General features: G+C 45.0%; 1 long non-coding RNA gene across 1 annotated transcript; it reads right to left on the bottom strand.

Annotated features, from left to right (window-relative positions):
• Window positions 1-923: 923 nt before the first annotated feature.
• Window positions 924-9,677, bottom strand: LOC140591650 (uncharacterized). Its single transcript, XR_011991927.1, has 2 exons — window positions 8,879-9,677; window positions 924-3,034 (listed from the first exon to the last, which is right to left on the bottom strand). It is a non-coding gene; the product is annotated as an uncharacterized lncRNA (long non-coding RNA).
• Window positions 9,678-10,059: the final 382 nt, after the last annotated feature.

Here is a 10,059-nt window from a genome sequence, read left to right as displayed (position 1 = left end):
CTCTGAGGAGTCGCTGCATCTTTCAAGCTGCAAATGGCATAATTTTCAGATTATTCAAGGTGTCTGTGAAGAAGCTTAACGTCGTCAGTAAAGGGCAATGTCAAAGGCTTGTTGTACTTAACATTATTTAGTGTGTTCAGTAAAGAATGTGACACCAGCTCAGACCACTTGCAGCTTTATTAGTTCACCATCCTCTGCTATGAGGGCCCTACAATGAATTATATCACTTATTTTCTGCAGTGTGTGTATTCATTTTAAAGCTATGCTGGGTGTGTGGTAGCAGTGTTTCTCTTCATCATATCCCGAAACTTTCTTAACAGCTTGCACAACTCTATGAAAATTACCTGGCTTAACAGATTCCTCCATGCTGTGTATTGACGATTCTTTTCTCAGAATCAACAAAAAACGACCAACTTCTCTGAGTTTGTCTTACATATTCATATTTTGTAGGGTCATGGCCATGCTTGTTGTAGAGAGACTGGGCAAGCTGAATGATACAGAAATCATTTTGCACAGCCGAAGCAATCTCATCCTGTTTCATGGAACCCAGCAGCTTCCACACTCCACTTGAGATTTGCTGAGAGTATGCAGACTCTGCATGTGTCGCCAAACCAAGTACTCATTAAAACATCACTATTATGCTGATAATTTCCTTTATTTCACAGTCTTTCTAATAATAATCTGCACTCTTTTGAGCATGCAGGGAATGAAAACGCATGTTCAATTTCAGAGTGCCGGGCAATTTTTGATTGTGGCTTTACTACAAGGATAACAATAATTTTTACTAATCATTGTCACAGATGTTGGTGCTGGCACATCTTTCTCAACCTCAGGTATTTCCTGAGATGGATCTTCAGCATTGTCGGGGAGAGTGATCAGCCCCCCCCCGGCTGCTGGCCCACAGAGTATGAGACACGCGCTGATTTACTTGCTGCAAGGGCAACCCCACCTCAGTGTGAGCTACAAAGGTGTGGCCCCTCGACAGAGTTTATTTATACTATAAGGTAAACATACTGATATCAGGTTACATTGTGGGTGTGAACAACATTTTAGAATGGGATGGAACCAATGGGAATGTGGGAGTGGGAACAGGAACAACAGAACGTGCGTCAGAGGTGGCCTCGTCTGCTGCACGTGATAGAAAGTTACTGTTGAGCATTTACACAGGTGCTACATGGAACAAGTTATGCATCCTTGAGAATACACGTGAGTGATAATATATACAATTTCAACCCAACAGTCCCTCCTGTTTATCATGAACCGTGTATTCGACATCCGCCATCCACATCTTGCCTAAACATTTTCTGTGAACGGCATCACTAAACAACGGTGTCATCATGTTCTTCATCAGCGAGGAACTCTTGTTGGCTCAGGGCAGTGTATGCTACAACAAAAGAATTAACAACCATTCTGCTAATCACAGCTTTACAACATGGTATAATGCAAATGGAAAGAATACAAAGAAAAATCAAACATGTGATAACCATTATTACAAGAAATTTGAATAGTCTGAGCCATCCCCCTTGAAATAGCCAATCAAACCAAGATGTGCTAGGGTGAAAGTCCTCGGCCATGGCTTTCCGAAGATCTCTGAGACAGTTCATGGCTTCAGTCATATTAGGGGAATGGACATTATCTGGAATGTATGTACAACAAGTATTGTTCAATAAAACACAAACACCCCCTTGGGCTGCTGTTAACATATCGAGCACCATACGGTTTTGAATCACCATTTGCCTCGTGACATCCAATTGTGCATTTTGTTGCTCATTAATCACAATAGAATTATTAATAAAAAGTCCTAAGCGATACTCAATGGTTTCCAGGCGTAAAGTGTTCTTTGCTACCCCGACCCAGGGGAACAGTGCTAATAAAACCTTCTGGTTTGTGGACCAATGTTTGAACTCTGGGGGCACATCAGTTCCCCACACGCTATCATGTGGCCGTAGGGCTGGCGTGGTAGAACGTCGTTTGCGAGTGGAACCTGAAACAGAACTGGTTGATACAATAAAGGTATGATCTGAAATGAAGATGGGCGCGCAAACCCCATACCAATTGGGTGGCAGCACAAAGTAGGCACGACTACCACATAACCAGGCTACACCTTGCACCCAATAGGACCCATTGCTGGGGCCTGACATGTTGACTGGTGCACCTTCACCTGAAACAGCAATTTGGTCACAGTTCGTGGTGTTACCTAAAAGACGTGTACCATACATCTGGTCATAACACATTGTATGGTTAAATGTTCCTGGGTCCTTGTTCATAAAAACCGAGAATGGAAATAAGGAATTGGATTTAGTGACATTGAAGTCGATCCAGAACAGAAGATTACAAGTGCCATTAATAAGTCCTGGGGCATAGGGATTCGTGTCATTAATGGTGATACCAGAATGCTGATATCCAACCCCTCCAAACGAAGATGCACATTTAGCCTGGGATTTATTCATGGGCTTAGCATATATTGTGGGACCTTCCGCATGTATGGGCATATGTGAGCATATGTAACAGTTGGAAACATTGGACTTCGTAACTGTGTCGTGTACGTAGCGATACCAGTAATTCTGCATATAGGGATGTGAGTGGTTAGTTGTAAGAGGTCTCAAATGGGAGCCATCGTGCGTCCACCTGGGGGCGTGGCGAGTGTTATCCGATGCGGACCTCGTCCACAAAAGCAACCCGCTGACTACAGTCAGGAGGACCAGAAGCCATGTTACCAGGAACCGCTTACAGTGAGCCATTCTAAAAGTGAGTGCAGATCAGTTGGTTTCTTCACCGGGTTGAGACGTCGGCACCCTATTGGTTACCGCGCCTTTGTAGCGGACTTCCACTGCTACTCCGTCGGTTGTACTGGCTCCTGTAGGGGTTTAATGAGCTTGCAGTGACTTCTGTGTATCCACGATGGTCGCTCCGCTATCTTCACGGCTGTCGGGGTCGTGAGGAGCACTTGATACGGGCCATCCCACCTGGGAGAGTTCCAGTCCTTCCGAAGGAGGACCTTGACGAGAACCCAATCTCCAGGTTTTAGGTTGTCCTGTAATACAGAAGCAGAATTTACTGGCAGACTACTGGGTCTTTGTAATTCTTGAGTGCGCAGCAGTTTGCTCATCCAATCCGCAAGTGTTGTTTCCCTGTGCGCCTTTGTTATGTCACTCATCTCTGTAGCTAGGGGAAAAGGCCTACCATGCACTATTTCGAACGGCGTAAGACCTGCTGGGGTTGGCGTAATTCTCATCCACAATTTTACCAGAGATAAGCATTCTGGCCATGGCCTCCCTGTCTCTTCCACTGTTTTTCTTAGCCTAGTTTTTATGGTACCGTTGGTTCTTTCCACTAATCCTGCACTCTGAGGATGGTATGCGCAATGATTCTTTAGTTTAAACCCTAGCGCTTGAGAGCACAGGTCCATTGTTTGATTTACAGAATGGGTACCGTTATCCGATCTGATGGTTTGGGGAATGCCATATGTAGGGAAATAACTGCCTACCAGACATTTTGCCACCGTTATCGCATCACAGTGTTTTACTGGGTATATTTCGACCCACTTTGAGAATGTATCAATTATTACCAAACAGTACTTTTTTCCCTGTGACCATGACAGCTCTATAAAGTCCATGTGAATGATTTGAAACGGGTGTTCTGCTACCGGAAACTGTCCTCTCTTTGGTCTCAGGTTGCCCTGTGAATTATGCTTACAACAGATAAGGCATGATCTACAAAAGTTTTTTGCATAATCAGAAAAATTTATAGTATAGAAATGTTGATGTATTATATGTACCATCCCTCCTGTTGAGACATGGGTATTCCCGTGGCTCACCAATGCTGCTGTTTTGTATAAATTTTTTGGAAGTACGGGCTTATCATTGATGTGGTAGATATCATTAATCTGGATTGCTCCTCTATTGAGCCAGGCTTTTACTTCTGAGAGCGGCGCATGTTTTTGAGAATCACATAGTATATCTGCATCAATCAGTAGGAGATCCGTCATTTTCAATGTAGGTTGTTTCTGAGCTGCTGCCTTTGCTGTTGCGTCTGCGAAACTATTTCCTACTGTAGTGAAGGTGGTGTCAGTTTGGTGGGCTTTACATTTACATATTGCAATAGCAGATGGTAGCTGTACAGCGTCTAATAATCGTAATAACAGGTTTGTATGTGCTAGAGAGGTGCCCTGCGATGTTTTAAATCCCCTGTTCTTCCATACTTTGGAGTGATGGTGAACCGCTCCGAACACATATTGGCTATCAGTGTATATTGTCAATGATCTGTCTTTGTGCAATTCACGTGCTCTGATGACAGCATACAATTCTGCTGCTTGGGCTGAACATGTCGGGGGAAGTGCATTAGCTTCAAGTACTTTATCAGTTAAAACTACAGCATAGCCGACCTTATTTCTCCCGGTACTGTCTTTAGACGCCGAACCATCAACAAACACAGTTACTGAGTTGGATAATGGCGTTTGAGAAATATCATGTCTTGGTTTTGTTTGTTCCTCTACTGTGGCTTTGCATGAGTGTGGTTCACCATCCATAGCTGATGGAAGAAGAGTACTTGGATTTAAAGGGCCGCATCTCTGCAATGTGATATTTGGTTGTGAAAGTAAAAGTGAAACTAGAGTGAGGTGTCTAGCATGTGTCAGGAAAGGGAGTGGTGTCTGTAACAGTATCAATGAAACTGAGTGTGGAACTTTCAAAGTGAGCGGGTGGCATAACACTAATTCTGCTGACATTGTTACAGCTTCCGCTGCTGCTGCACAGGCCTGTAGGCATCGGGGGAAACCTGCTGCAACCGCACCTAAGCGTTTGGAGTAAAATGCCAATGGTCTGTCTTTAGACCCGAAAGGCTGTGTCAATACGGCTTTCATGTAGCCTTGACTCGCGTCAACACATAGGGTGAAGGGCTGTTTGTAGTCTGGCAGAGCCAATGTGGTGTTGGTTTGCAGCTTTAGTTTAAGGTTTGTGAATGCTGCTTCCCCTTCTCTGGTCCACTCAATTTTGTCCCTTAGGGCCATGTCTTTCCCGTATATTAGGGATTGTAAAGGTTGGACCAAGGCTGCATAATCTGGAAGCCATGCCCTGCAGTAGTTGCAGAGTCCTAAAAAGGACATCATCTGTTGCTTCGTGTGTGGTTTGGGTGCTTCCTGTATTGCCTTTTTTCTGGATTCTAGCAGTGAACGACCATACTGGGAGAGTCTATGTCCTAGATACACTACTTCAGTCTGGCAGTATTGTAATTTCTGTTTTGATGCCTTATGTCCGGTTTCGTACAGATGCCTTAATACTGTTAGTGTAGCTTCTTTACAGTGTTGTTCTGTGTCTGAGGCTATCAGTATGTCGTCCACGTATAGTAACACCTGACTATGGGCTGGCGTGGGACATGTGCTCATTGAGTACCTGAGGGCCATGGTGTACAGATGTGGACTTTCTGAGAACCCTTGTGGGAGTCTGGTATATGTATACTTTTGTCCCCTATAGGTAAAACCAAACAAATGTTGTGACTCTGGATGTAGGGGCACTGAGAAGAACGCATTGCTCAGATCCACTACCGAAAAATATTTTTTTTCTGGTGTCAATGAATTGAGTAGGAGATGGGGGTTTGGGACATCTGGTGCTGCATGTTGCACGATGTCATTGATTAGTCTCAGATCCTGTACCATTCTCCATTTACCCGTATTCGCTTTTTGCACTGGGAAAATAGGGGTATTACACGTGGACTCTGGCGCCCCCCTCAGTATCCCTGATGCCAGCATGTCTTGCACTATTGGGGCTATGCCTTGTTCAGCTTCAGGCTTTAATGGGTACTGACGTACCACTGGGCGGTGATCTGATCTCAGGGTCACTTTGTAAGGAGGGAACCCTTTAATCAATCCTACATCCGTAGGGGAGTTGGACCACAGTCCCTCAGGAATGTGGCTCAGTTCTGGGTCCTCCGTTGCCTCAGCTGATAATAGATCTTGTCATTCAGGTTCGTCTAAATGTGTCACAGGTGTGACTTTAATTCTCCATCCGAGGGGGAACCTCCAAACCCCTGTGCTTCTATCATGTTTCCAATCTGAATTTGGGTCTGGCTGATAAGACGCAGATCTGTGAGAGGCATCTTCCACAAAATACCTGAGATCTTGCCATCTACCCTGGGGTGGCTTTGATAATGACACATGGGGCACCTTTTCCCTAAATAAATTTTGTTGTTTAGGATCCAATAACACTGAAGCTGCAGCACAGCCAGTCGTGGGATTAACATACAGATACTGCAATGTGACCTGGGGTGGTCCCATAGCGTGAAACTGCCGATCATATCGGTAGTCGGGGCCAGGTGTGGGTTTGTACCACATGGTCACATGAAGGCCATCGTCGGGCATAAATTGGACCTTATCTACTCCCTGCTTTACTCTAGTTTTCCTTAGCAACTCCCGAGCTTGTGGTGTTTGGCCTAGGTCCAGAGACCAATAATACTGCGGAACTGACGATCCATGGACCACTAGAGCTTGCCTGTCTATTATTGCTTTCATGCCTGTGGTCGTGGCAACAATGCTTATGCCCATCTGGACCATAAGGTCTCTTCCTAGTAAGTTTACTGGGCATGACGGGCTCACCAGAACCTGGACCTCACACTCTGTCCCTGTCTCTTCATCTTTTACCGTTATGGGATTAGTTAATTGATGGGTCTCAGATTGCCCTCCGGCCGTTCTCACATATACTGTTGAAGTAGAGAACGTTGCTTTTGGCGGAGTTGTAGTTAATACTGTTCTACAGGTTCCCGTGTCACATAAACAATCATATGTCTGTCCATTTATAATAATCCGCCGTCGAGGCAGTTCTGCAGGCTGTTTAAGCGCTATCAGTTGGCACACCGCTTGAAGGTCAACCTCCTCCTCCTCCCTATCTAGTGGGGGCCCTAGCGGGGGTGGGGGAAGTGGTGCCTGCGGTTTCTCAGCTTGGCGTCACTGATCATTTTCTGTCGAGTTTGGGTTATTTACACGTTTAGTTCTACAATGCCTAGCTATATGACCTGGTTTTCCACAATTCCAGCATTTGTTATCATACTGAGGCGAGTTTTCTGGCCTACCACCTCTTCCTCGACCTCGACCTCTACCTCCTCGGCCTCTGTAACTTCCCCTGCTCTGGGGGCCTGAATAGACTACTACGATTGTATCGCCAGAGGCTGCGAAGGTCGCTTCTCCCTTTTGTTTTTGTGCTTTTTGTGCGTGCTGGGCGTACTCTATAGCTTGCTGCACTGAGCCTGTATTCTGATGGACCCAATGTTTAAGTTCAGGGTTTAGACCGGCAAGGAATGCCCTTTTTAATTGTTGTTGGTATACTCCGGCCTCATCACTATCTGGGGGAATGCCTGAATTACTTCTGAAAACTGGTCTCAATCTGTCTAGGAAGTCTTCTGGCTCTTCCCCTTCTTTCTGTCTGCATTGTGAGATTTTACCGTAATCTGCTCTCCTTGAAAATCTTTCTCTGACTCTTTCTTCTAGCTGCCTTAGGCTGTGTCTCAGGGCGGATGAATCATGCGGGAGGGGTGTTCCGTCGTGCGCATGCCCTGTGAAATCTCCTGCAACTCTGCCCCATTTGTGATTAAACAGTTGCCTCAGGCACTGGAACATTTCTCTCCCATTTAGGTGGAAACTGCCTTGAAGTTCTAACACCGCTTCCCAAAATTCTCCTACACCTTCCTCAACAGGGGGTATCCCTTTTAAAGCAGCTGACCTATCCTCAGCTGTCCAGGGTCTGTACACTAACATTGTTTCGGGACCTGTTCCGTCCTGCCCCCTATCAGGATTCGCGACTTCCACCATGGGGCATTGGAACTCTGGGGTTGATGCCCCATCTCCGCTACTGGGGTGGAATTTAGTTTTGCATGACTCTAAATCTTTCACTGGATACAGTGAAGGATCCCTGCTTCGGGTCACCATTGGATGGAAAGGAGATTCTGGTGCCAATGGCACTAATGGAGCAGAATGTGGTGTCAGCGTTCTAGGTGCTGCTATCAGCTTGTCTTTTGGTGCTGCTTCCGATGTCAGCTGCGACAGCGGAGGAGCGGTAGGTGTTTGCTGTCTATGTGGGGTCTTTGCTGCACTTTCCTCATCAGGAGTAACTAGTGCTACGGCTGCAAGTTTTTCTTTCCTTTTTCCTTTTTTTTCCTGTCTAGTTGCTTCTCTTAATTTACTTTGTTCCAACCATTTTTCTGACAGCTTGTACTCCTTCTTCCGTCTGTCCAACTTTCCGCTATTTTTAGTGCGCAACATTTCTAATTTTAAATCACTTTGTAACTTGAGAAGGTCTGTCGTATGGAGGCTTCCTCCAAACCCATGCTTTCTTCTCCACCTTTGATTACTTATAGTCCCTGCTCCTTCTACATATCCTTCCATAAACTTTTCATCTCCCTCTAAGGATGGCTGTTTACTTTGCCCCTTTCCCATCCTTTTACTTGTCTATTGTTATTACTACAAGGGTCCTGAGCAGAAATTCTCTGGCACGAGATTAGGGAGAGGACACTAACACGGCCTTCTACTGCACACTATCTGTGCAGCGGTGTCAGTTTTCAGGGATGGAACCCGTCCTTGATCTCCCAATCACCAGTACGTCTTTCTTCTCAGGCAAAGAAACAACAGGACTGGTAGAATCAGCCTAGGATTCTATAAATCACTTAGTCCTCCACATTCACACAAACATTCATACCCGGTTGATTACGGCCAACTCTAGCCTTTGTCAATTAACAGGTCAATTAAATTCTAATTCAACTATTTCCTTTCGGCGAAATATAACCAATTTAGATTATTTCCTTTCGGCGAAATATAACCAAATTTAGATTATTTCCTTTCGGCGAAATATAACCAAACTATTTCCTTTCGGCAAAATATAACCAAACGTCTCACCTCTGGGGTCAGTCACGACGGTCGGGGTCCGTCAGGCATCACCAGGCGTCGAGCGCAGTCCTAACCACCGGCCTGGTCACGAATTCTCACGTTCCAGGACTTTCTCGACCCGTCTTAGACGAGCGGCTGTCGACAGACTTCGGTGTCGCTCCTCTCGGCGCCCTGGTGATGTCCTCAGGATTCCCGATCCCCACGGATCACTGGTTTGTGAATCCGGCTCGAAGGACCAAGATTTATGTCGGGGAGAGTGATCAGCCCCCCCCCGGCTGCTGGCCCACAGAGTATGAGACACGCGCTGATTTACTTGCTGCAAGGGCAACCCCACCTCAGTGTGAGCTACAAAGGTGTGGCCCCTCGACAGAGTTTATTTATACTATAAGGTAAACATACTGATATCAGGTTACATTGTGGGTGTGAACAACATTTTAGAATGGGATGGAACCAATGGGAATGTGGGAGTGGGAACAGGAACAACAGAACGTGCGTCAGAGGTGGCCTCGTCTGCTGCACGTGATAGAAAGTTACTGTTGAGCATTTACACAGGTGCTACATGGAACAAGTTATGCATCCTTGAGAATACACGTGAGTGATAATATATACAATTTCAACCCAACAAGCATTCAATGTTGCTGCAGCATCTGATGATACAGCAAAACAACTGAAACTTCCTCAGGAGGTTGGATGCTTGTGTCTGAACCATTATCACTTTCTGACTCGGAATCTGGTACATAATCCTCATCGGTCCCTGATATGCTCACTGACTGTGATATGTTATCTTCATCTGAAGCATTGTCTTTTAAATCTTGTTTGTCTGTAAATAGCTCATCCTCAGAACAACAAGAATCTGATACCTCCTAAAACAGTGATAGAGAATGTTTTTACAAGAGATGGATGGCACCATTTAACGGTAAAAGATTTTTAAAAACACGCACACATTATATTATATTATATTATATTATATTATATTATATTATATTATATTATATTATATTATATTATAGAAAAAAACATAGAGCAGAAAGCGTCGACTAAGTGTCTACTCACCATGGGTTGATTATCTATAAATCGTTTGAAGCAAGATTTATGCCAGATCCCAGAACACGCTATAACAAAACATAAAACATGTAGAACTGCAAATCTTTTAAAGTTTCTCACCCACAGTACCACTAAAATGTCTGTTG

Source organism: Paramormyrops kingsleyae, chromosome 6 (genome assembly GCF_048594095.1).
Source record: "Paramormyrops kingsleyae isolate MSU_618 chromosome 6, PKINGS_0.4, whole genome shotgun sequence".
Taxonomy (NCBI): Eukaryota; Metazoa; Chordata; class Actinopteri; order Osteoglossiformes; family Mormyridae; genus Paramormyrops; species Paramormyrops kingsleyae.
Note: the sequence above shows the minus strand (reverse complement) of the source record. Positions and strands in the feature narration are given on the sequence as shown.